At 40.8% G+C, this 26741-nt stretch overlaps 1 protein-coding gene across 2 annotated transcripts in view; it reads right to left on the bottom strand.

The window, feature by feature from the left end:
- The window catches only part of LOC139967733 (uncharacterized), a 52922-nt gene extending 41343 nt beyond the window's left edge, over positions 1-11579 (bottom strand). The window contains exon 1 of one of the 2 annotated variants that reach the window (XM_071971767.1): positions 11360-11579. The gene's annotated coding sequence lies outside the window, so the exon portion shown is untranslated. Of the gene's footprint in view, positions 1-11287; positions 11305-11359 lie in introns of those variants that run through there. The other variant, XM_071971770.1, reaches the window with a different exon arrangement.
- Between the last annotated feature and the right edge of the window lie 15162 nt (positions 11580-26741).

The following is a 26741-nucleotide window of genomic DNA, read 5'->3' as shown; positions in this document are numbered from 1 at the left end:
AAAAATTAGAGTATCGTGAGAAAAATCACAATTTTTCCTGAATTACAGTTATAACAGTTTTCTCTTTAAAGAGCGAAGTTGAAAGTAATTAAATACATATAACAATACATATAACATAATAACAAAATACCATAAAATCAAACCACAACATAAGCATCTATATATTAACCAAAAGCTGACAGTTTTGGGTAATGTCCTCTCAGAATTTTTTTGTCATGACTCTTGGCGCACTGTACTAGCTGATGAGCGAGACTCTCTTTTGCACTTGTGGTTAGAACCCCAGTGACTTCTTTTGCCTATCTGTTACACCTCGTACTTACATTGGGAGCTGTAACTATTAGTTACAGTAATCGGCCTAATATCTCAATCCATACAGTGGCGCGATGGCTTGGCGCACTTGCACTTGCTCTTGCGCACTTGCGCTTCAGCACTGCAGTAGTTGTAGAGCCAGACTCTCTTTTTCACTTGGTGGTTCAAACCCCAGTGATGACGTCTGTTGCCGATCTTTTACACCTCTCTGCTTGCATTAGGAGCCCTAACTATTAAATAATCAGCTAATATCTCAGCCGATACAGTGGTGTGACGGCTTGGCGCACTGTACTAGCTGTAGAGTGAGACTCTTATTTTCACTTGGTGGTTAGAACCCCAAGTGATGACATCTTTTGCCGATCTTTTACACCTCTCCGCTTGCATTAGGAGCCCTAACTATTAAATAATGAGCTGATATCTCAGCCAATACAGTGGCGCGACGGCTTGGCGCACTGTAATAGCTGTAGAGCGAGACTCTTCTTTTCACTTGTTGGTTCGAACCCTCTTGCTGGCATTAGGAACCCTAACTGTTAGATAACAAGCATTGTATCTCAAATGACACAGTGGCGCGACGGCTCTGCGCACTGTACTAGCTGTAGAGGGACTCTCTTTTGCACTGGTGGTTCGAACCCCAGTGGCGGCTTTTGCCGATCTTTTGCACCTCTTGCTGGCATTAGGAGCGCTAACTATTAGATATCCAGCATTATATCTCAACCGACACAGTGGCGCGACGGCTTGGCTCACTGTACTAGCTGTAGAGCGAGACTTTATTTTGCACTGGTGGTTCGAACCCCAGTGGCGGCTTTTGCCGATCTTTTGCACCTCTTGCTTGCATTAGGAGCCCTAACTATTAGATAAACAGCATTATATCTTAACCGACACAGAGGCGCGATGGCTTGGCACACTGTACTATAGCTGTAGAGCGAGACTTTCTTTTGCACTGGTGGTTCGAACCCCAGTGACGGCTTTTGCAGATCTTTTGCACCTCTTGCTGGCATTAGGAGCCCTAACTATTAGATAACCAGCATTATATCTCAAACGACACAGTGGCGTGACGGCTTGGCGCACTGTTCTAGCTACAGAGAGACTCTCTTTTGCACTGGTGGTTCGAACCCCAGTGACGGCTTTTGCCGATCTTTTGCACCTCTTGCTGGCATTAGGAGCCCTAACTATTAGGTAACCAGCATTATATATATCAACCGATACAGTGGCGTGATGGCTTGGCGCACTGTACCAGCTGCAGAGCGAGACTCTCTTTTGCACTGGTGGTTCGAACCCCAGTGACGACTTTTGCCGATCTTTTGCACCTCTTGCTGGCATGAGAAGCGCTAACTATTGCTAGATAACCAGCATTATATCTCAAGATTACAATCATATGAAGAGACAATGGCTGAGCGTCCATACAGTCAGGGGGCGGATGCCCTCCCTGCCTTAACGGACTCAGATGGACTGCTGGCACCCTTTTCAGCTATTCACCACTTCTTACTTATTCGCAATTATTTACTTTTTATTGCATTCTCATCTACCTATTGACATTTGTTACATTTTGTTTGCGATGACACCTATTTATTCTTCGTTTATCTGCAAATTAGCAAGGCCCGGAAAGGGTCATTTCCGGCGATCTAGGGAGTATCTTTACTCAAAAAATTTCTGTACGCTCTGCACCAACCTGTGGTGGCGCTCCGCTTAGATAAAGTCGAAAGTGCCCATACAGACCATTCTCGCCCCCTCTGACCAAGAGTCCAAGACCCCTAGCTCCGCCACTGTGATGAGACCTCATAATGTGACTTTCAGTAAATATTTCGACTACTGGTCACCAACTTAACTGCAGGGGCGTCGGAGCTGGTACGGCAGGTGCGGACCAATATTCACGGCGCCCAAAAAAAAAGAAAAAAAGTAGGACTAAGTAAAAAATATGGCAAAAAATGATGCCATGGCAAATAATGATGACGGCAGGTAGGCTAAATGTGACTACTCTGGCATGCCAGGGGTCTTGTTTTCAAGCTCGGGAAGTGCCATTTCCTGCAATCTGGGAGGCATTTTTTCAAATTTTTCTCCATTACGTTACGCACCAACCATCGCCAACCATGGTGGCGCGTAGCGTAGTTTGACCTATCAAACGTCCTCCGATAATTATGATAGATGGCCACACTCTGATCTGCCGTACCAATCACAAATAGCTCTGATGCCCCTGAACTGCATTTTAAATCTTTTTCCATAATTATTATTATTATTACATATGTAATATCAATTAGCTGATTTTTGAAAGATCAATCCAAGTTTGAAAAAAATTAAGTCACATTAACCATTATTCAATATAGTCGAGGAAGAATGTAAGTTAAATAAACTTGCTTAAGAACTTTGTGTCAGTGATATGATGACCTTGTGTCCTATGATAGATTTCTAAGTTAGGCCTGCTATAAATAGAATGTTCCAAAGGTTGTTGTCGAAAACGAAACATATTGGCCGAAGATAACATTAGCTTGTTGAGTCGGTAGGTAACCGACTCATATACTTAAATGTGATTTATCTTGTGACGGTGAATGTTTCAATTTCCTGACAAACAAAAGTTGTGTCTTGTTGGTAAGGATGATCTGCATTGCTGACTAAAGCATACTTCAGTTGAATTAAGCGAATGGATAACAGTCGGAATATTAACACTAGGCTACACCTACATTCCTACACAATAGGTATAAACAGATTTTCATGGATGTGGTGTAGCCTAACATGTCATGCATGCTGGCATTGTTAATGTAGATGTTAAATAGTGAGAATATTAATACTTTGGGCACCTATAGCCTAATTGTCACTAGGCTAGACAGAATTTCCAGCATAATGTAGCCTATATTTGTGCCGAGTATGTAATTGCAGAAGCGTACATTTTTAATTAGAATATAGTTCTGTACTGTAATTTGAAAATTTGCTACCTTTGGCAACCAGACTTGTACAGTAAACCGCAAGAGTTGGCAGGCCTGCAAAACCCTAGCAATAGTAATTGACTTTTGTTGTAAATGATTTTTGCTGACGTACTGAGCCTAGTCTAAGTCTTTACCCCTATCGTTTTAAACTTTAGCCAGTGGCAGTAGGCCAAATTGTTTAGGCCTAATGGAGATTTGGCTGGAACTGTAACTGTGTAAGGCCTAGCTAATTTAGAACTAGCCGTATGGCTGATAAGTCTGTTAACCAATCTTCAATCAAAGCGTTGTTGCATAGCATGCTAGGTGCTTACCCTAGTAGGAGTATCAGGCGCGTATCCAGGATTTTCTAACCCGGGGGGCGCGAATTACTATCTAAGCGGAGCGCCACCATCGGTTGGCGCGCAGCGTACAAGAAATTTTCTGGTTTTGATACCACCCAGATCACCGGAAATGGCACTTCTGGGGCTTGAAAATGACCAACCAGATGTACACTTTTTGCCTGCGAACCAAGTTTTTCCCAATAGTTTTTTTTTTCATCCATAACCTTTTTGAAGTTTGTCACCTGTCACACATCATGTTCAACCTCATCGCATGTCCTGTGGATCATTGCTTTTGTAGGTGATTCTACGTCGCGGCGCACAATATCCGTCAGCCCCACTTTTCAAGGTTTTAAGCCCATTATTTCTTCAGAATTTGAAAATTCACGTTTCTCGTGATTAAACTCAATTCAAAACATACCCATAATGTTGCACAAAATTTCATCTATGGACAACCAATATAGAAAGACCCAAGGGCGGCAGAAGCAATTTTAATCTGGGGGGGGGGGGCACCGACATCAAAGGGCACTTTGCAGATATTCGATTGGACTGATGCAGCCTTATATTTAGTACCATTTATAACTCTTATTGTATTTATCTTATTTGCGTATACACATCACTCCATCAACGCCCCCCCCCCCGGCCCCCTCAAGGAAAATATGCATACTAGCACTGCAATATCCAATGTGCAAATTAGGAAACATGGAACAAGTTTTCTTTTGAGACAAAATGAGGTGAAATTATGCTAGTTGCTAATGTAGGAATCTTCCGAGTTAGAATTTATTTCTTGTTAATATCTTAACAATTTTTTTTCCATTCAAACTTTGAGTTTGACCCACAGAAATTCATTAGAAAGTCAGAGGCGTAGCCAGGATTTGAAAAGTTGTATGCATGACTATCTGAGCGGAGCGCCACCATCGGTTGGCGCGGAGCGTGCAAGAATTTTTTGGGTTTTACAAACCCCTCAGATGGCCGGAAACGGCCCTTCCCGAGTGTTCATTCTGGCCTCTTGCTAACTTGAGACACCTAAATTTTTATGTAGAAAAAGGGCACATTTTTAACCTGAGGAATAGTGAGGGGGGCATGTGCCCCCTGTGCCCCCCGGTTCCGCCGCCCTCCTTGAACCCCTAACAGACCGGTCAATATTGCACGAGTAGAGGGACGTGTGATGAAGAATGTGGGTCAGAAATTTTCAAAAATTCACACACAGTTAATTTCTTGGTGTACAAATATTAAAACCTCTTATAACGGCTATTATAAAACTTGGTTGAAGGAAATGAAAATATAGCAGATATTTCCGAAACCGAACAATACACACATAGACGAAGGAAGCAGGGGGGTGGGGACTGCAGCCCCCAATTCGCAATTACTAATGTAAAAGAGAGTTTTAACATAATTGGACCTCGATGATTTTCTCCATCTACATAAGACATTTCGTTGTTTACATTAGCATCCCGCGGTATACTGAGCAACTTTCACGGACCGTAAGGTACACGATGGCATCTGATGTAATAACCGATGCTTGCTTATATGATATTGACATTAACAATGTTGGAATTTTTGGTTATTTTTTTCGGGCAAGTCGGACAATTTTGAGGCTGTTCATCCTGGAACGCCATTTTCATGCTCACTGATATGATGTGATATCTGCTGTTTGCTTTACAAATTCGAACCGGCGCGTAGCAAGAAATTTGCCAAGGAAAGGGCGAAGCCTGTAAGCAAATTATCTAAGCGTAGCTCCTCCATTAGTTGGCGCGAAGGGTATAAGAAAATTTTGGCCGAAAATGCCTCCCAGATCGCTGGAAATGGCACTACCCAGGACCATTTGTTGGCGCGAAGCGTACAAGCAAATTTTGGCCGAAAATGCCTCCCAGATCGCTGGAAATGACACTTTCCAGGCCTTGTAAGTTGCATCTAAGCACTTTCTATTTTGAAATTACTAGAGATATCATAAAAAAAAATATGCTGATGGGGGGGGCGGTCGCCCCCTTCCCGAAATTTGTCATGTTCCCCGACGACACGGTCGAGTTCGAGACCAGCCACAGTTGGTTTCACAGCACAATTCTACAATTGATTAAGGCGTATATACACACACATGCTTTATGATAGACCATATATAGAATATATAGATCATGAGTGAGAGAAGAAAAATGGAAACGTCAACATTGAGTTGTCGGTGTAAGGGGTAGGGTGAGGCACACGCCTCTTCCAAAATCCTTGATCCGTCACTGGCTACCCTGTGTATATAATAGGGATCAGCGCTGTAATAATGTCACTGTTCCTCTTTCTCTTCCCGGTTTCTTGGCGTTTTTCTTTAACTCCCTCCTTTTCTCCTTTTTCTCTCTTTCTTCTTTTTCTTTTCCCTTCCTTCCTCTCCTCCTCCTCTTTTCCCCCCTCTTTTTTCCTTTTTTCTTCTCTTTTTTTTCTCTCCTCTTTTTCTTACCCGGGGGGCCCCCCCTGGATACGCACCTGAGTATCTTAGGCTAAGCCATTACCATCTTCCATACCTATTGCAATACCACCTGACTCCCCTGTTGTTGGCCAAAAGAGGGGATTTGGATATCTACCCCATTTGGTAATGCTAGGCATACTTAATGCTCCTCTGCACAAATTCATGATTAAACACACAGAGTATTATTTCAGTGGTCAAGCCAAACATGTCTTCATGCACAGGAAAGTAGTGCTGGCCATTAGATTTAGGTAGAACACTTATGTTAACAATCATACATGTTGACTGATGAATTAATTAGGTGCGCTCAAGGATGAATCCTATAGCCTGTTCCCACAAACGCGGGCTTGCTTCACTCTTGATCGACCTATCGAGGCTAGGGCAAGTTGATCCACCCTTTTACTCCGTGGGAACGGAGCAAGTCCGACCTTGATCAAGTCCCTCATGAGAGGTGGGGTTAGGACAGCTAAGCCCGGGTGAACGTTAATCAATGTAAATAAACTATTGCCTTGGGGTGTAAAAGATACGATGGATTTTATCAGTTGTGGTTTCCGCCGCTTGCTTATTTCTGTATCGACATAAACTGTGTCTATTTCCATATTGGTTGTGCATGTGTACAATGGACCGATGCAGCGAGTATGAAGGAATAACGTAAGGCATTGCTGAGTAGTACACAGTGTATAGCTGCCCGTGTATATCCGCATACATACAGTAAAAAGTTTGAGCTGCATATGGGAGAGAAAGGCTACGGCAGAACGGTCAGCAAAATAAAGTACAAACTGAAAAATTTAAGCTAGTCTTACTGGCTTCTATTTTATCGATAATCATTAATATAATATGTAGTATCCCAACTAACACGTAGCCTAGTTACTAACTCATCAGGCCCGTAAAATTTTACAATCTAATAGGCCTATATAAAAGAAAATTTTTTAAATCACATACCAAAGTAAAAATAAAAGGATAACTACTGTAGATGGCATGCATTCTGGATTTCAGTCAAACAAGAGCCACATCACACGTTTGCTAACTTAAAAAGACAAGAATTACAATTGACCGTCAAGAATTATTGCTGTGTACATATCCCGATGCAGGAATATGTTTATAGACATTGAACCGATGTGTTGAACTTTTTCCTGCCGTTTAGACTGGGTGTCCCCAAGTCAAAATCATGGTCAATGAAACTCGTAGTAAACGTTCATATAAGGGAATATAGGTGGAGTATACATTCGCTATCTTACAGCGTTGATAAATGACGTTTACCAGTTGAAATATGTGATTGGTTAATTGCTATCATCTTAAAACATAAAACACAAGTCAACTAGCGATCCAGATACTGACGCAGGACCGGCTGTTTAATAGTGTAGAGCTTGAACTGCAATCGTGGCACGGTGCCAAATATTTGGGGGAGGGGGTTGTTAGTCCGACACGTTTTCAGTCCGAAAATAACATACACGTTTTGAGTCCGATAAAAACAAGTTTTCAGTCCGACACGTTTTCAGTCCGAAAATAAAATACACATTTTTAGTCTGAAAAAACAAGTTTTCAGTCCGAAACCTATTCAGTCCGAAAATAAAATACACGTTTTCAGTCCGAAAATAAAATACACGTTTTAAGTTCGAAAAATTAAGTGACTACGCACCATCCATGACATCCTACGACCGAACAAGAACTCCCACCTCACATACCAGCGTTTTTTATTGGTGATATTATGGCATTAAAACTGCTTTCATTGCCCAACTGAAAACGTGTATCGCATTTTCGGACTGAAAAACGTGTATTACACGTTTTCAATCTGAAAACGTGTATTTTGATTTCGGACTGAAAACGTGTATTTCATTTTCAGACTGAGAACGTGTATTTTATTTTCGGACTGAAAACGTGTATATATTTTATTTTCGGACTGAAAACTTGTCGGACTGAGGGGTGTACCCCCCCCAAATATCGGACTTTCAACGAATAGAAGATGGATTTAAGTTGCGCATAAACTTCGTGACGATTGTTTAAAAAAATTGTGAAAGCATATGAATTCAAACTGAATAAAGGGGATATATGTTGGTACAGTTATTACACATGGAATAGTTGTAACCACAGTAATCGTTATAAATGGAATATATTTAAGAAAAATGTTATAATTGAAACATATAAATAAGAAAAATTTACCGAGATAAAATTCACGGATCAACTTTACAGCAAAAGGATAAACAACGAAGAGTCTTCTGTTCAAACCTTCGTCGTGTTACACAAAAACCACGAAAACACTGATGCACTACATATATATATGACGGCTCAACGATTTTTTTAAAACATATATAATTTATATTGAATTTCACCGAAAATTAACAAAGAAATTAATCTGTATTCAAACGCGGTATTTGTCGTGATTACTGCAGGAACTGTATGGATCGTCATGTCGCCATCTGCACTTGCGAAGATGACGTCACGTTCTCTACTGTTCAAGTATATTTGAAATATCTATCCTAAACGATTAAAAATCGTTTCTCTGTCAAACGCATATTTGGAAAATTATTTATTGGTTTTAAGGTAACGTCTAAGGGATACCAGACAATTCTTTTAAAGATAGCATACTGTTGTTTAACTGGGGGGGGGGGGGCTATCGAGATTTTGGCAGGCCAGCGAGTTTTTAATTTCCCGCCAATTTGTAAAGTGTAAGAAATGATTTATAAACACTGCTTAGGAGTCATAATTTTACCACGTTATCTTACATCTGATTATAAGGGGATGTACCGTACTTTTTTCTTCAAATAGTTATGCGTAGGCCTACCAGGTGAGATGAATGTATATTTAGCCAGCATTAATTGATCTAGTAACAAAGGCAAGGGCGGCGGAACCTGGGGGGGCACAGGGGGAACGTTCTCCCCCATTTTTCCTCAGGATTAAAATGTGCCCTTTCTCTACATAAAAAATTGTACTCTTGATCACCTTTTTAGGTCAGCGATATTTCAGTAAGAGATCTAATCCTAACTTAGAAGTATTAATGAATTTCTGTGGGTCAAACTCAAATGTTTACTACCACAAGGCTTCTAACATTCTGGTGAGTGCCATTAGGCATACTCAATGTGTCAAAAAAATCCTAATACATTTCTAAAAATACATTGCTAAATTACATTGTGACTTTGTAATAAGCAGAAGCCATTTATAGCCTACTATGAATAATGAGTTTAGTATTTATATCCCATAACCTATACCCTATCCTTTCTTATTTTGACATGTTTCATGCATACATGTATCGATCGCGTGTGTATGGACTTGGACTTTATAATGTTTTCACCTCATTTTGTCTCGAAAGAAAACTTGTTCCTTGTTTCCAATGTGCACATTGGATATTGCAGGTCTAGTATGCATTTTTCCTTGAGGGGTGGGTGCGGTGGCGGAGCATCCATACAGCCAGAGGGGCGGATGCCCCCCTGACGGACTCAAATTGACAGCTGGCGCCCTTTTCAGCTTTTTACCACTTTTTACTTATTCGCGATTATTGACTATTTTATTGCGCTCTCAAATACCTATTGACATTGTCACATTTTGTTGGTGTAATTTTCTGACAAAATGGCGTTGACACCTATTTATTCTTCGTTTATCTGCAATTAGCAAGGCCCGGAAAGGGTCATTACCGGCAATCTAGGGAAGCATCTTTACTCAAAAAATTTCTGTACGCTCCGCGCCAACCTGTGGTGGCGCTCCGCTTAGATAGTGTCGAAAGCGCCCCCGGCCTACAAACCATTCTCGCCCCCTGACCATTACCTCAAGCTCCGCCACTGAGGGGGGGGGGGCGTTGATGGAGTGATGTGTATACGCAAATAAGATCATTATAAAGGGTACTTAATATCAGGCTGCATCAGTCCAATCAAGTTTCTGCAAAGTGCCCTTCGACGTCGGTGCCTCCCCCCCCCCAGATTAAAAGTGCTTCCGCCGCCCTTGAACAAAGGTGGAGTGTTATAGACCTACAAAGCCTAGTCGATGAGGCGAATGTTCGTAAAAGCACACCAAAACCAATACGTTCACTTCGAATACTGCGAACACATGTATTAGAAAGTAATAATATGAAATGTGCCACCGTAGAGCGTTTAGTCTACACGCCATAACTTCTTTGATGCAATACTAGCAAAGTACACTGCGGTGGAATTTCTTGTTGGCAACTTGCCAAGAAAAGTTTTAACATCTATGTCAAGTCCAATGGTACAGTATACACAGGTGCTGACATCGAGGCCAACCCAACCATTTTGTGTTAGGGATTAAATATTTCTTTTGGGTACAGGTAAAGTGTGCAAACAGATTTTTTTTTCCAGAGTTGTTGGAACAATTGTACGCACACAAAGTCGGCATATCTGCTAGATATAATTGATATGATTATATTTAGACTTTCCATTTTATTTTATTTTCATTTTGGAAAATATGAGAGATTTGTTTTACTTAACCCCCGCGAAAAGTCGTACCACTCAAAATATTGTGCTTCAGATACGAACAATAATTTCCCTGCCCAGTGCATTGACTTTTTCAAAGGTGGTAAACGTTGGCCGTATCGGAAAAGCTACGGTAGAAAATAGCGTGTGTGCGCTGCTTGGAGGATATATACCCCCGCGAAAAGACTCACTGCATAGCTGTCGATCGCTGCTCATATTCTCTATTGCAATAACCAGGTTTGGACCTTTTCCAAGGTTTTCCAAGCCTGCCGCTTTGCCCAGAGTTAACGCGTTGAAACGCGGGTTCAAATTGCAGGGCTTATCTGGGGTTACAGTTTTAGCTCTACCTATCCTTGCTTGAAGCAAGACCGCGTTCGTGGGAACGGGGTACTAGTGGCAGTATTTGGGGTAGTTTATGCTATCAAGTAACAAATTCTTAATGCTCGAGTGAATTTAAGGAGTACTGTTTATCTATAGTCTAGACAGTCTTGGCCTTCATGCATAGCATTAGACCTAGTATGTATTGCTATGCCCATAGTAGGCTACTTCTTGTGGCCATACTCACTTTCAATTATATATGATCGAGCGAGATACACAGCTAATTGGGCCTGACTTTAGAATCCGCTAATTGTCTACACATAGGTCCAGCCTACAGTCAGACTTTAGAATCTTGGTTACATTGGTTGCACTGGCATAACTAGGTCTACATAGGCTAGGCTAGGCTTGTTATAACTCAGTCGTATGCCGAGACTTAGCAAGGCATCTAGGTCTATGCTTGTTTGCTTTGATCTCAAATAAGTAGTAAGCCATGCCTAAAAATGGAACTGAACAGGAAATCCTGGACTTAATGACCAAAACATGCCGATCTACTCTTACTGTCGTATAGTTGTTGAAGCCTAGCCTAGTACCGAGTAGTAGTAGTGCCTATGGCCCTATGCCTTTCCCCACCTCACAGCTTGGTAGGCCTCTAGACCGTCATGCAGTTGAAATTTTGTCTCCCAAATCTTTCGTCTTTGTACTTTGGTAGGCAAACCAAAGAAACGAACTCCATCTCAATTTCGCTGGCTACATCAGGCCGCACAGCAAGGCAAGATGTTTTCTTTAAAACAACACAAAACCATCGTTAGCCTACGCACGTTTTTTTTTTATACAACATATGTTTTGAAAGGGCAGTGTCGTCTGCACATTGCAAAAAGTTTTTGATTTAGGGTGGCATACTCCTATTAGAGTCAATATCCATCCGCCCAATTGTTATTCTTTCTCAGGAAAAGTTCCAAAAATCAGCAGGAGAACATATTTTTTTGACCCATTATCAATCATGATCTTGTTTTTTTTTTGGTGGCTTGCATGTTGAAGAGCATAAATGAAAATACATATGGAGCAAAAATTGGGTCAATTTAAAGGCATTGAAGACTCGCCCCAAACCGCGTGCGGCCATCTGAAAAAGTTAACTTTCCGTGGCTTGCAAGTGACGATTTGTTCGTGTCGCTACAAAATACAGACAGTAGAGTAATGAAAGGTGATACCTTGTTATATTTAGCTGGACCTAAGATGTCCATCGCTGTATTGCCTGTACACTGTGCTGTAGGTATTGACCGCAGCTGTATGTACTGACTGTACACTAGTGTCTAATTACCGATGGTACAGTAGCTAGCTGTGTGTATTTTCTGAGATCGATGGTGGTGTCTAACATATTTGTTACATCTCATTCGAAACTAGGTCAGATAACCGGCATTATACGTTTCTTTTTGCGCGAGTCTTCACACCCTTTAAGTCCCCTTTAGGACACGAGAGGAGATGCTTATCCAACCAAGTTTATATATCCCTCTCTTACGCGAAGAGAACGATGAAACTCTTTTTAACAGTATTTTTATTGATGAGGATATTAGATAGATGGATGGATGGATGGATGGATGGATGGATGGATGGATGGATGGATGGATGGATGGATGGATGGATGGATGGATGGATGGATGGATGGATGGATGGATGGATGGATGGATGGATGGATGGATGGATGGATGGATGGATGGATGGATGGATGGATGGATGGATGGATGGATGGATGGATGGATGGATGGATGGATGGATGGATGGATGGATGGATGGATGGATGGATGGATGGATGGATGGATGGATGGATGGATGGATGGATGGATGGATGGATGGATGGATGGATGGATGGATGGATGGATGGATGGATGGATGGATGGATGGATGGATGGATGGATGGATGGATGGATGGATGGATGGATGGATGGATGGATGGATGGATGGATGGATGGATGGATGGATGGATGGATGGATGGATGGATGGATGGATGGATGGATGGATGGATGGATGGATGGATGGATGGATGGATGGATGGATGGATGGATGGATGGATGGATGGATGGATGGATGGATGGATGGATGGATGGATGGATGGATGGATGGATGGATGGATGGATGGATGGATGGATGGATGGATGGATGGATGGATGGATGGATGGATGGATGGATGGATGGATGGATGGATGGATGGATGGATGGATGGATGGATGGATGGATGGATGGATGGATGGATGGATGGATGGATGGATGGATGGATGGATGGATGGATGGATGGATGGATGGATGGATGGATGGATGGATGGATGCTGAAGTTTACAAAGTGTTTTGGCGGGATTTTATCGATATTTTTACTAGACACATTGAGACATCATTCCATGACAACGAACTCTGTGAATCCATAAAAATAAGTATACTTACCCATATACCCAAGAAAGGAGATCTTCGTAGTTTAAATAATTGGAGGCCAATAAGCCACTTAAATGTCGATTACAAAATGATTGCCAAAGCTCTCGCCAAACGTATCACAAGTATCAGTAAGAATATTATTTCAGAAGATCAAACGTGTTGTTTTCCAGGAAGGTATATTTCTGAAAACGTGCTTACTATGCAAAATGTAATTGAGTATGTAAATTCTTATAATAAACCATGTTTATTCTTAAAATAGACCAATATAAAGCCTTTGACAGAGTTGACCATAACTACCTCTTCGAAGTTGCTGAAAAATTGGGTTTTGGTTCTAAGCTCCTAAAATGGATCAAACTGTTTTATACCAATATCGAGGTCCGAATCAAACACAATGGTAATATTTCCGATCCCTCCCCTGTCAAAAGGGGAGTTCGGCAGGGCTGCCCACTCTCAGCCATGCTCTATGTTCTCTGTCCCGAGCCATTTCATGAAGCTATAATTAAATGTCCATATATTTCATGGTATTAAATTTTGTGGAGTCGAAACCAAAATTTTTCAGCATGCGGACGACCTACCTTTTTCGTGTCTAGTATCACAATTATTTATTCTATTTATAACATCATTAAATTTTTTGAACTTGCTTCTGGCTCTAGTTGTAATATTGATAAAACTTAATTACTTAGCATTGGTAAAAAACCTTCTATTAAGTTTCTTAACTTGCTTTTACCAATCGACAGAGGAGGATTCAGTTTGAGCGACATTGAATTAACAAGAGATGCTCTTAGAATTAAATTTTGTAGTTAGATATTAAGCAATAACATTAATATTAAATTACAAAAATTAATGTTGTATTTTTTTAAATATGTATGAAGATATGAGCCTTGGGCGTGGTATCTTTCAAATTACTCCTAACCGCAAGTCTGTTCATAAGCTAAGCCCGTATTACTGTGAACTCATGTTTGCATGGGATCGGCTAATTCAAGGCCGTTTATGGCTACCAGAGACCAGAGAAGACATCCTCAATCAACCTATCTTTAGTAATACCCTGATTGTTGATAATGATAGTCAAACACTTTTTAATCGTCACTTCATTAAAGGTGGTATCGTTTCTGTCAGTGATCTGATGTATGGGATTATACCCACTTCTCTGCCAGCCAAGGCCGTGCATGAGTGCATTGAGCTTGCTAATCCTGATAAGCCCCTTACAGTAATCGATGTTCAGAATTATATCGATGTCATTCTCCACGCCTTCCCCTCTGACTGGTTAGGTGATATATTTTCTTCTGATGCAATTGTATCTACGCATTTTACTGTATTCGTACTGTAAAATTTCAAAATGGCAAAAACATTATAGATACCTCCTCAGTTTCGTGCAGAATAGCTCCACGCCTTTTGCGTGACAATCTTAACACATCGCCCAAGGGTGAAGAATACTGGAAGCAGCATTTTCCCAGTCTTGATTTTTCTAATAGATGGAGTAACATATATCGTTCTCCAAAGTGTTTCTTTGACGCCGATATCGACTTCAAAGTATTACATAATATTCTTTACACTAACGACAAATTGTACAAGTTTGGATTAAACGGTTCTCCTTACTGCACCGTTTGCAAAACCACGAACGAAAGTACTATTCATCTTTTTATTGAGTGTTCTGAAGTCGAAAATTTATGGCACTTTTTGGTTAATAAGTTGAGTACTTTAAATCCGGTAGTTAATTTAGATGAACTGAAGGGGTTGTCCCTTCTGGGTCTTGGCCGTAAAAACAACTGTATTGTAGGAATTTTGTGTGACTTCATCTTCAATATATATAAATGTACAATTTGGAATTGTAGAATATCTCGCTTCAATAATAACTATCTTTGTAATATTGAAAAAGGGTTTTCACAATGTACTCAAGAAGAAAATTCGCTTACTTTTTGATGTGTACTACCACCAAAACAAGATCTCACGGTTTTTTAATATATTTACACAGAACGATATTGTGCTCTCTAAGAAAGAATCGAACAGCTATACTTACCATCTGGATAGGGGTTAATTTGTATAGAGTACGTGTTGACGTAAGCATTGTCTGGTCTTTTAACTTTGTATATTTGTATTTGTATATTTATTTGTTTCATCACAATTTAAAGTGTGACGGGAAGTCTCCTATAAAGCCTGCAAGGCTTAACAAAGTAGGAGACTCCCCAAAAAGAAAAAAGAAAGAAAAACTTAAGAATGGATAAAGAAATGTTAATAGTAGCATCTACAATGATGAAATAATCGTATTGACGCTAATGGAAATTAATAATGTTAATAAACAATCCTAACAATCTTTATAATGATCTTAATCACAAACACACACAAGAATAAATCCATCAATAGTGAGAAATAATTACAGTTTGGAGATTCATTTTGAATACAGAGTAAGAAGGCTTATTCTTAACATTATCCTGGAGATTATTCCACGTTTTTATAGCACGAATACGAGGGTTAAAAGAACTTAAAGTACTTCGTTGGGATAAAACATGTGCGTTATTACAATGGCGTGTTTGATGGTTGTGGATTAGTCTATTACTATATATAAAATCTTTAAAAGCCTCGGGTAGCAATCCATTCCATGCTTTATATGCAAATGTTGCAAGCTGGACTCTTATAATATCATTTAGCTGGACTCTTATAATATCATTTAGCTTTAATACATTTAATCTTTTGAATAATGGGCTAGTATGATCACGTGGTGCAGCATGTGAAATATGGCGGATAGCTCTCTTCTGGAGGAAACATAGGTGATTAACATTTGTAGAATAGGTTCCTGACCAAATAGTCGTGCAATAAGTTAATTGGGGTAAAATCAGAGTTATATAGAGTGTTCTGAGTATATTTGGAGGTAAATAATGTTTTAATTTGCATATAATACCACACTGAAAAAATAAACTAGTCAATATTGCCACGGACTAACGTTAAATTAGTTTGTAACGTTAGTCAATGCACACGAACTAGCAAAAATCTTCGTTTCATCGCTGCTTCTTAGTCAGTTTACACTGACTAAGGAAAATATAATCGCAGCTTAGTCGGTGGCGACGGACTAAGGTATTTTAACCCATGGACTAAGAACGACACGGACATCCGATTTACGCCATAATCGTAGCTTAGTCGGTGTCGACGGACTAATGTATTTTAACCCAATTCGATTCACTTTAATTTGGAAACCGAGAGGCAACGGCAGCTTGCTGGACTTGGCATAGTTTCATACGATCACTCTAAGCAACTTTCAACCGTAAATCACCCAAGAAGGTCTTTAGAAGAATGGAGGTATTAACTGCATCATCGGCCTACCTGTTATTCCTTTAACTTGAAGGTAAAATTAAAGTTAATTGTTAGGCCACTGGCACTAGTACTGTATTATGGTTAGTGTAACGCTACCGTTGTCACGTTGGCGTTTCGCAATACACAAGTGCAATGACAGTGAGTAGCCTATAGGCTTCTACTGGGTACTGCAGTGCATTCTCAACACTAAAGTGTGCATTCTAAACACCAATTAACAATGTGTTATGTGTGTATTGGGCTAGATTGAACAGTGGCACATAATCTTCTAATTTATTCCCAAACAAATGCTGGAACTATAAGGCTCAATAGTTTATTTGAAGTCTACACTCATGGTAAAGATTTCCTGTAATTTCCCATGTGAATCTAAATGGGTAGGCTTTGTGATATTGAATAAGCAAGGCTAGACCTTCAAACGTACAGTCACAGTAGGCTGAACAAATTATGTTGGATAGTCAACGGTATTATATGTTGCGAGCAGTCAGGATGCACGCTTCAGTTGTATTTAACCTTTTCATTTATCATTTTTTAGTATTTAATTTCCGGTCACACCCAGGAAACAATTGCGACATTCCTTCACGGTCGACTTGCTTACTGTAAGAAGTATTAACCGTTTTTTCTCAGGAAAGCTTGATAGTCTGAAGTTATTATAACATGTGCTTTTAGTATACTGCCAAAAGAGTAAGTTGTTGTATTTGTATTGATATTTTATGTAGAAGTAACGGAAAATTTAGTATGTTTAGTTTGGTCTAATTGCACGTTTTTTTTTCTGTGCAATGTAGTGCAGGGTTCACTTGCGCGAATTCAAATTATTCTGTTTATGTATATGTATATGCATCGATTCTTAGATTATGATGTTTTTTTGACATTTATTTGTAATTCAAGCATATCTGTTTAGTAGCAAAGTTTAAAGGTTAAGATTAATTAGTTTTCTCTTTTTGATCCTAGATTGAATGAAACTCATTGACGTAAATAATAGATCAGATGATACAGTTTAACGCAGTTGCTAAAACTCTGGGTATTCTCTAGTCTTCGCCGGTCCATTATATACTTTAGTACTACTAGTAAGACTAAATCAAAACGACCGAAAGACAAACTTAGTGTAACAAAGTACTGATTCTCCTCTAGCCTAGGTCTAAACAGGCTTGTTATGTGAGCAAGCAAAATAACAACTAAAAACGATTACGCCTATAAATAAGTTGGCTCAGTGCATTTCTGTTTCTAAAATTTTATATTTTTGAAGATCATAAAAACAAACAAAGATTTAGCCCATGTTTTATTATCTCTGTATTCTGGGCATTTGATTCTGGTTGCAATGGTGATGACACTCTCGTTCAAATTTTCAGCTTTATACAGTCTGCTTCAAACTTTGGGATTGTTTTTTGAGACTATAGTGGAAGCAAATCTCACATAACTTTGTGGTGACAACTTTATTTAATTTTTTTTTCAAATGATGAATACTTTGCTGTTTCTTTTTTCCAGCAGGAATTGAAAAGCCAAATATCTAAGTCAAGGGTGAGGTTTCCTGTGATGTACGACACCAGTGTGGAGGCAACAACAGAAGAGGAGAACTGTGTTATATATGGCTTAAAGACATGTTTTAAGATGATATATTGGTACCCTTCGCAGAACAAAAGAGTTTATCCAAGAGTCCAAAAAGCAAAGGAACAAATACCATAGAGAAAAAAGATGGAAGAGTGAGTTTAACTATTGTACCCAACTGTTTAATGATATTTAAGATACTTTTCATAACCTGTTTAAAAAAAAAAACAGTCTAGTATATCATTTACGTGCAAGCTTCATAAGTTTGGTCAAATTTTCACTGATCTGTAGAGCGGGAGTCCAGAGGCATTGGTTAGCTGGGAAGGTAACCAATTGCCTGGTACATCACAATGTTCACAATGCATTCCTGTATATGAAACCTGACGACTGGCAAACCGACTGTGGTGGATGTGGCTGGGAGAGCAATTTTAAAGTCACCTAATAGCTAACCTAGAGCAGCTTTCATGGTAACCACATCAAAGTAAGAACAATGTGTCAGGTATAGCCCCAAGAGCAACAAATGGCCATCGCCAGTAATTATTGGTGGTGGGATACCCCTTCCAGTGATCTATAATTGACCCCTCATGGCTGACCTAGGTCAGCTCATGAGGTAACCACTTGAAACCTACTGTACTGGAAAATGTTGGTTAGGACTTCAGATACAAGGGATGGGCATTGCCAGTAATTTTTATTGGTGGGGTACCCCTGCCAGTAGACCCCCAATATGCCCATCCCCTCATTGACTTAGGTGCACTCATGATTTGACCAGTTGAAACCTACAGGAAAATGATAGGTATCACTTCATATGTAAGGATGGGCATTTCCAGTATTTTATATTGGTGGGCCACCACTGCCAGAGTCCGCCCATCCCTTACATATAGAATCCTGTCAATAATTTTCCAGTAGTTTTCAACTGGTTAAATCATGAGCTGACCTAGATCAATGAGGGGGGGGGGGCATTTTGGGGGTCTACTGGCAGGGGTACCCCACTAATATAAATTACTGGAAATGCCCATCCCTTACATATAGAGTCCTGCCAATCATTTTACAGTAGTTTTCAACTGGTTACCTCATGAGCTAATCTAGGTCAATGGGGGATGGGCATTTTGGGGGTCTACTGGCAGGGTTACCCCACCAATAAAAATTACTGGCAATGCCCATCAGTTGTATCTGAAGTCCTAACCAACATTTTCCAGTAGGTTTCAAGTGGTTACCTCATGAGCTGACCTAGGTCAGCCATGAGGGGTCAATTATAGATCACTGGAAGGGGTATCCCACCACCAATAATTACTGGCGATGGCCATTTGTTGCTCTTGGGGCTATACCTGACACATTGTTCTTACTTTGATGTGGTTACCATGAAAGCTGCTCTAGGTTAGCTATCAGGTGACTTTAAAATTGCTCTCCCAGCCACATCCACCACAGTCGGTTTGCCAGTCGTCAGGTTTCATATACAGGAATGCACTGTGAACATTGTGATGTACCAGGCAATTGGTTACCTTCCCAGCTAACCAAACCCTCTGGGATCCCGGTCTATTGGGATCATTATTAACATGATTAACATAATTATTAAGCTTTGAGAAATAACTTGGTGTTATGCTGTGCAAAGCTAATAATAATTTGGTAAAGCTGCTATTCCTGGCTTATAATTTGAGGGACCTAGATTTAAATGTAGACCTCCCAATATGTTATAAAATTTTAATGTAAATGTATGTTTATGATAATGTGAGTTATCATGTGCTATATCTGTATATGTGCTTACACGTATATCATATTTTCTGTTCACAGGTCAATAATGGTGCAGATTTTGGCTTCCTGAAGACAAGTGGGAGGCCATTTGTAGTTAAGAGAAACACTCTTTGTTCGTGAAGACTTAACTGGTGTCGATTTGGGGTACCACTTTAAAACGAAAGTCATGAGGAACCCTTGCCCAAGATTCAACTTTGCATTATTGTGCAGTGCTATACTTTTGCGATTCATGTTTGATCCATTAACTTGTCTTAACTTTGTTGGAAAAAAAACAGATTTTCAGATTTTATTTACAGTGATTTCTTCTCTATCTGTCGAAAGTCAGCCTTTGTAGACATCCGAAGTTTTATCAGAAATAAATACTGCCAACGTACACATTATTTGTGTTTCTTCTGCTCTCTTTTCTTTCAGTGATGCTAGTCAGTAAAACTAGTCGGGTTTAATTCTTTCAGTGATTCTAGTCAGTGCAACTAGTCAGTCGATACCGACTCAGAAAGGTTAGTCGGGAGAGGCACCATCCTGACTAATGTAAAACCTGCTATAAACTAGTCGGTGGCTCATATAAATTAGTCGGTAAAGACCGACTAATGTCACCAACTAATGTAACTGACTAATACACATTTACCGACTACCAAATTGTTGATCGACTAAGCTGACGGACTAAGATGACCGACTAAGAAATCCAACTGACTAAGGAATGAATTAGTCGGTATAGCAACTGACTAAGGCTATGTTAGTCGGGAGAGGCACCAGATGGACTAACGTTATGTTAGTCGGTAAACCAATTTAAGTTTTCAGTGCAGTATTTCTAGCCACTCTGTTACAGACTGCATATATGTGATCACGCCACGAAAGTTTATTGTCTATGTGTACACCCAAGAACTTAGTAGTGTTAACCCGATTAATAATTTTATCATTCATGGTAATATTGTGATCCCATCTGAATGAGTGACTAGCATTAAACACCATATAATTAGTTTTTTCGATATTAAGAGATAATTTGTTTGCTGAAAACCAGCTGGAATTTAGTTAGTTCAGTAGAAACAGTTTTATGTGATGAGAGTAGATTTTGGGAATCGAAGAAAATATTTGTGTCGTCGGCAAATAATATTATTTTAGCAATATCGGAGACATTAACGATATCATTGAAATAAATTATAAATAGTAATGGACCTAGTATAGAACCCTGAGGAACTCCGCAAGCGATTTTAGCAAGTTCAGATTTAGAATTTTTATATAAAGTGTACTGGTATCTATTTGAAAGATAACTATCTAGCCAGTTTAGGGTTGTTCCTCTGATACCATAAAAACTAATTTACTTAGTAATATTTTGTGATCGATGGTGTCAAAAGCTTTGGATAGTCGAGAAATACGCCTACACAGGTATTTTTCTTATCAAGACTATTATAAATATTGTTGACTGCATCCGCTAAAGCTAATTCTGTAGAATGGTCAGGACGGAATCCGCACTGCTCGTTATTAAGAACATTATTTATTTATTTTTACTTATTTATTTGTTTTCCCACAAAAGTACAAAGCGGAGGGAAGTCTTCCATTAAGCTTAAGTCTTCCATACACCTAAAAATTTTATGTAGTCAACATGGTTAATTGGTGTACCATTCATATTAATGTTGTGAACTTGAGGAGGGTTGTTGGAGGAATTAAAAACAATGTAGTGTGTCTTGTTGACATTAATAGAAAGCTTGTTTGACCGAAACCAGTTACTAAACTTTTCTAGTTCATTAGATACAGTAATAGGTAGGATGCTAATGTTGTCAGAGTCAAAAAAAAAATAGTGGTGTCATCAGCAAACAAAGTAACTTTTGCAATATTGGACACTTGACATATGTCGTTTACATAAATAATGAATAACAGAGGTCCCAGGATGGATCCCTGTGGTACACCATGCAAGGGACTTGGGCAAGATCAGAGTTATGTGACTTATACGCAGTAAATTGGTAACGGTGAAATAGGTAGCTGTCGAACCAATTCAGAGTTGTACCTCTTATACCATTAAAGTGCAACTTATTCAGTAAAATAGAATGATTAATGGTATCAAACGCTTTACTTAAGTCTAGAAATACAACAATGCAAGTCTTATGTTGATCAAGTTTACTGTAGAGATTATCAATTGCATCTGCCAGGGCGAGCTCAGTGGAGTGATTGTATCAAAATCCGTACTGTTGTTTGTTAAGAATGTTGTGTTTATCCAAGGATCTACAAATACGATTAAACAATAGTCTTTCTATAAGTTTCGCAAAACAAGAGAGTAACGATATTGGCCGGTAATTTTCATATGCATTGTTCTGGCCATTTTTGTAAATTGGTAAAACTTTAGCAATTTTTAACTTGTCTGTAAAGACACCTGTATTAAATGATAGGTTACAAATATGGGCAAGTGGTGTGACAATATACTTAGCCGCCTGTTTGATAATATCAGGACTGAAATCGTCATATCCTGCAGCCTTTTGGGTTTAATTGCAGTGTTGATAGTTTTCAGTAATTCTTCTTCTGTCACGGGGAATATGAACACAGAGTTTGGGTTGGGATTTCTGCTTTCATGCAAGAAAATCTCAGCTTTTTCAAGGGGTTTAATCTTGCTGGCCAGTGAAGGGCCTACATTTACAAAGTAATTGTTAAACCATTAGCAATTTCCTGGTTGTCTGTGACAACGTTTTGGTTATGGTGAAAGGCCGTAGGATATGACGATTGACTGGCATTTTTATGTAAGAGTTCATTGACTGTTTTCCAGGTACCATTAATGTTATTATTGCTCTCGATAAATTTACTGTGAAAGTATAGTTTCTTTGATGTTCTGATAATATGTGTTAATTTATTTCGATAAATAAGGTATACCTTCTTGTTATTCGATGTTGGATCCTTTAATTGGCGTCTATACAATTGATTTTTCTTTTTTATTGATTTTAATATACCACTAGTAATCCAAGGATGTCTCTTTTTACGTTTCTTCCTTACATTAATAACCTGCACTGGAAAACAGTCATTGTACATATAACTAAAATGATTAAAAAAATACATTATAGGATACATTAGCATCCTTTTCATTAAGAACATCATCCCATTGCTTACATTCTAATTGGGAAATAAAATTACTGATATTATTTATATTGTAATTACAAATACGTTTACTATCTCTATTATAGTTTCTAAGTCTTGAATTATTGTCAAGGAAGATGGGAAAGTGGTCGGTAATATCGGTTAAAAATATGCCTGAGTTAATTTGCAGAATCATCATTAGTAAATATGTTATCAATTATGTTATCAACATTATTTTTACACATTTGCTTTAGACATTGTTGTCTTTTGTATATAATCTCTTTTTTCTGTGGTGATTAATAATTTAGTTTTCTCTTAACGTAAACGTGAGTGAATGTTAAGATAAATATTATTTAATGTTCTAGTTAAATAATAACATACTTAAATTTTAATTCTGTATAAATACCTTTGTAAATAATGTTGACAATGGGTGAGCCAGTGGGCTTATCTCCCAATAAAAGAGGAAAAAACATGAGGAGCTGTAACAATTAGTTAATCGGCCTAATATCTCAGTCCATACAGTTGCGCGATGGCTTGGCGCACTGTACGAGCTGATGAGCGCGACTCTCTTTTGCATCGGTGGTTCGAACCCCGGTGACGTCTTTTGCCGATCTTTTACAGCTCGTGCCTACATGGGGAGCTGTAAGTATTAGTTAATCGGCCTAATATCTCAGTCCATACAGTTGCGCGATGGCATGGCGCACTGTACGAGCTGATGAGCGAGACTCTCTTTTGCATCGGTGGTTCGAACCCCGGTGACGTACGTCTTTTGCCGATCTTTTACAGCTCGTGCCTACATGGGGAGCTGTAAGTATTAGTTAATCGGCCTAATATCTCAGTCCATACAGTGGCGCGATGGCATGGCGCACTGTACGAGCTGATGAGCGAGACTCTCTTTTGCATCGGTGGTTCGAACCCCGGTGACGTCTTTTGCCGATCTTTTACAGCTCGTGCCTACATGGGGAGCTGTAAGTATTAGTTAATCGGCCTAATATCTCAGTCCATACAGTGGCGCGATGGCTGGGCGCACTGTACGAGCTGATGAGCGAAACTCTCTTTTGCATCGGTGGTTCGAACCCCGGTGACGTACGTCTTTTGCCGATCTTTTACAGCTCGTGCCTACATGGGGAGCTGTAAGTATTAGTTAATCGGCCTAATATCGCAGTCCATACAGTGGCGCGATGGCTTGGCGCACTGTACGAGCTGATGAACAAGACTCTCTTTTGCATCGGTGGTTCGAACCCCGGTGACGTGCGTCTTTTGCCGATCTTTTACAGCTCGTGCCTTCATGGGGAGCTGTAAGTATTAGTTAATCGGCCTAATATCTCAGTCCATACAGTGGCGCGATGCCTTGGCGCACTGTACGAGCTGATGAGCGAGACTCTCTTTTGCATCGCTGGTTCGAACCCCGGTGACGTGCGTCTTTTGCCGATCTTTTACAGCTCGTGCCTTCATGTGGAGCTGTAAGTATTAGTTAATCGGCCTAATATCTCAGTCCATACAGTGGCGCGATGGCTTGGCGCACTGTACGAGCTGATGAGCGAGACTCTCTTTTGCATCGGTGGTTCGAACCCCGGTGACGTACGTTTTTTGCCGATCTTTTACAGCTCGTGCCTACATGGGGAGCTGTAAGTATTAGTTAATCGGCCTAATATCTCAGTCCATACAGTGGCGCGATGGCTTGGCTCACTGTACGAGCTGATGAGCGAGACTCTCTTTTGCATCGGTGGTTCGAACCCCGGTGACGTACGTCTTTTGCCGATCTTTTACAGCTCGTGCCTACATGGGGAGCTGTAAGTATTAGTTAATCGGCCTAATATCTCAGTCCATACAGTGGCGCGATGGCTTGGCGCACTGTACGAGCTGATGAGCGAGACTCTCTTTTGCATCGGTGGTTCGAACCCCGGTGACGTACGTCTTTTGCCGATCTTTTACAGCTCGTGCCTACATGGGGAGCTGTAAGTATTAGTTAATCGGCCTAATATCTCAGTCCATACAGTGGCGCGATGGCTTGGCGCACTTTACGAGCTGATGAGCGAGACTCTCTTTTGCATCGGTGGTTCGAACCCCGGTGACGTACGTCTTTTGCCGATCTTTTACAGCTCGTGCCTACATGGGGAGCTGTAAGTATTAGTTAATCGGCCTAATATCTCAGTCCAGACAGTGGCGCGATGGCTTGGCGCACTGTCCGGGCTGATGAGCGAGACTCTCTTTTGCATCGGTGGTTCGAACCCCGGTGACGCACGTCTTTTGCCGATCTTTTAGAGCTCGTGCCTACATGGGGAGCTGTAAGTATTAGTTAATCGGCCTAATATCTCAGTCCAGACAGTGGCGCGATGGCTTGGCGCACTGTCCGGGCTGATGAGCGAGACTCTCTTTTGCATCGGTGGTTCGAACCCCGGTGACGCACGTCTTTTGCCGATCTTTTAGAGCTCGTGCCTACATGGGGAGCTGTAAGTATTAGTTAATCGGCCTAATATCTCAGTCCATACAGTGGCGCGATGGCTTGGCGCACTGTACGAGCTGATGAGCGAGACTCTCTTTTGCATCGGTGGTTCGAACCCCGGTGACGTACGTCTTTTGCCGATCTTTTACAGCTCGTGCCTACATGGGGAGCTGTAAGTATTAGTTAATCGGCCTAATATCTCAGTCCATACAGTGGCGCGATGGCTCGGCGCACTGTACGAGCTGATGAGCGAGACTCTCTTTTGCATCGCTGGTTCGAACCCCGGTGACGTACGTCTTTTGCCGATCTTTTACAGCTCGTGCCTACATGGGCAGCTGTAAGTATTAGTTAATCGGCCTAATATCTCAGTCCATACAGTGGCGCGATGGCTCGGCGCACTGTACGAGCTGATGAGCGAGACTCTCTTTTGCATCGCTGGTTCGAACCCCGGTGACGTACGTCTTTTGCCGATCTTTTACAGCTCGTGCCTACATGGGCAGCTGTAAGTATTAGTTAATCGGCCTAATATCTCAGTCCATACAGTGGCGCGATGGCTTGGCGCACTGTACGAGCTGATGAGCGAGACTCTCTTTTGCATCGGTGGTTCGAACCCCGGTGACGTACGTCTTTTGCCGATCTTTTACAGCTCGTGCCTACATGGGGAGTTGTAAGTATTAGTTAATCGGCCTAATATCTCAGTCCAGACAGTGGCGCGATGGCTTGGCGCACTGTACGAGCTGATGAGCGAGACTCTCTTTTGCATCGGTGGTTCGAACCCCGGTGACGTACGTCTTTTGCCGATCTTTTACAGCTCGTGCCTACATGGGGAGTTGTAAGTATTAGTTAATCGGCCTAATATCTCAGTCCATACAGTGGCGCGATGGCCTGGCGCACTGTCCGGGCTGATGAGCGAGACTCTCTTTTGCATCGGTGGTTCGAACCCCGGTGACGTATTTTGCCGATCTTTTACAGCTCGTGCCTACATGGGGAGCTGTAAGTATTAGTTAATCGGGTTAATATCTCAGTCCATACAGTGGCGCGATGGCCTGGCGCACTGTCCGGGCTGATGAGCGAGACTCTCTTTTGCATCGGTGGTTCGAACCCCGGTGACGCACGTCTTTTGCCGATCTTTTACAGCTCGTGCCTACATGGGGAGCTGTAAGTATTAGTTAATCGGCCTAATATCTCAGTCCATACAGTGGCGCGATGGCTTGGCGCACTGTCCGAGCTGATGAGCGAGACTCTCTTTTGCATCGGTGGTTCGAACCCCGGTGACGTACGTCTTTTGCCGATCTTTTACAGCTCGTGCCGACATGGGGAGCTGTAAGTATTAGATACTCGGCCTAATATGTCAGTCCAGACAGTGGCGCGATGGCTTGGCGCACTGTCCGGGCTGATGAGCGAGACTCTCTTTTGCATCGGTGGTTCGAACCCCGGTGACGTACGTCTTTTGCCGATCTTTTACAGCTCGTGCCGACATGGGGAGCTGTAAG

The sequence above is a fragment of the Apostichopus japonicus genome, chromosome 5 (genome assembly GCF_037975245.1).
Source record: "Apostichopus japonicus isolate 1M-3 chromosome 5, ASM3797524v1, whole genome shotgun sequence".
Classification (NCBI taxonomy): domain Eukaryota; kingdom Metazoa; phylum Echinodermata; class Holothuroidea; order Aspidochirotida; family Stichopodidae; genus Apostichopus; species Apostichopus japonicus.
The sequence above is the reverse complement of the archived record's forward strand: the minus strand, read 5'-3'. Positions and strand labels throughout refer to the sequence as shown.